The following is a 2,008-nucleotide window of genomic DNA, read 5'->3' on the forward strand; positions in this document are numbered from 1 at the left end:
GAAAATGCCTTGTGGGGCACAATTGAAAGCACTGATATAAGATACCTGCTTCCTGGAATGTGTATACTGAAAAGTTTTTACCCTGCCTTGAATCCAACAAAATACGTCCTAAAACCAACAGAGTTGCTGGGCTCTAAAGATTTCATAGAGCCCAAATACATGCTCTCATCGGGCCTCTAAACACCTCAAACATCATTACCTAAGAAAAACGAAGACATTTAATGAACTGGTGGGATCATTGAAGGTAAACTTGACGAGCCTCTTCTTCAAACAAACAAGAGCTTCAGGACTTCAATTTCTGCTCCCCCCCCCCACACACACAAAAAGCAAACATTGCTGAGCCACCTCATTGCCTCTGCTGAAAGGCTTTCTGTAGCTCCAAAGTTGACAGCCTCCAGAATATTAAACAGTCATTGACTTCTGCTCCTGAACTAGTTTTCTATGAAGAACATGAAGTATATTGATGCTATCTGCACCCAAACTAACACAGAGAGAACTTAGGAAAAATGTGTGCTTACCACCTGCTAATTGGAAGATTGTCAGCTAAGGAAGAGTGATTTTATGGGCATTTTTTAAAATATATATTTTATTGATTTTTTACAGAGAGGAAGGGAGAGAGATAGAGAGTTTGAAACACCGATGAGAGAGAAACATCGATCAGCTGCCTCCTGCACATCTACTAGGGATGTGCCCACAACCCAGGTACATGCCCTTGACTGGAATCGAACCTGGGACCTTTCAGTCCACAGGCCGACACTCTATCCACTGAGCCAAACCAGTTTCGGCAATGGGCATTTTTTCCTTTGATGTTCCGCTAGTATTTTTCCTTGTTAAAGTTCCTATACCGTATACTGCATGATTTATGGTGAAATCAAACCAAAGTAATTTTGATAGCCATAAACTAACCTTTTTTTTGAGGCCCTGCTCGTCTCTTACCTCTTTCCTGTGACCAATATAACCATAAGTTACCTAATTATGTTGTGACAGAGCCTAATTACTGTGTGAATCATGAGTGGTAAGCCAGCCGATTTCAGTTGTCTCAACTATGTGCTAGCGCTTTGTCACTTATTGCCAGATGCTTGTTTACTTGGAGTTATTGATCAATTTTGAGCCATGACCAGCTGCAGCTAATCCTAATGCATATAGTTAGCAGCTATGAATTTGTGACTTTGCCCTTTGGAATACAAAGGCTGCCTTTGCCCACGCCCTGGCTGACTTTAGCTTATAAAGGCAAGCCTTGGCCTCAGTAGATGATTGTGATTACGCATTACAATGTAAGTCTTTTTATTCTTAAATTGTTTTTCAGAAAACCCAGCTTTATTTGAATTATCAAATTTGATTCCTATTGAGAAAAAACCCATTATGTCTGTAGGTTAAAATAAACTCAGTACCCATTTGCACTTTTAAGAACTTAACTCCCTCTTAATTTAGTAAACTGATCATAACCAGGGCCACTCTCTTTTAAAGCTCTTCTGTCATTTGTCCTACTCAGTGGCAATAACATAGATACATATTTTACTATTTGATTTGTTAGGCTTTAATCTGAAGGAATATTAAGTGCTTTAAAATATATCTATATAATATTTCATTATTATTATCCTTATTTTATAGTCGAGAAAGATGAAAGAGAAACACACCAGTCAACAGCATAGTTAGAAACAACAGAGATTGGAATGGGGGAGTTGTGTGACTCTAATCTACTAAGTAGTGTGAATGGATTGGAAGTAAATCTCAAATATGTGGTCTTATCTGTAGGGCACAATTCATTAAAAACTTTTCTCACCCAGTTTCCCCAAGTAATTGTTTTTTTAAAAAAAAAATAACATGCATAAATCTCTTGTGATCACAGATTTAATTAGTTTGAAATCTTCATCCTACTAGAAATATGAAAAGGAAGGAGAGGAGATAGCATGAGACCAGATGAGTTTCCCAAGTATATTGCCCCGATAATGGAAGGTAAAAGCCCACTCATGTCCATCGTTCCCTCCAGAAACTCCCCTGCCCAACT

This window comes from Myotis davidii, unplaced genomic scaffold (assembly GCF_000327345.1).
Source record: "Myotis davidii unplaced genomic scaffold, ASM32734v1 scaffold278, whole genome shotgun sequence".
NCBI lineage: Eukaryota > Metazoa > Chordata > Mammalia > Chiroptera > Vespertilionidae > Myotis > Myotis davidii.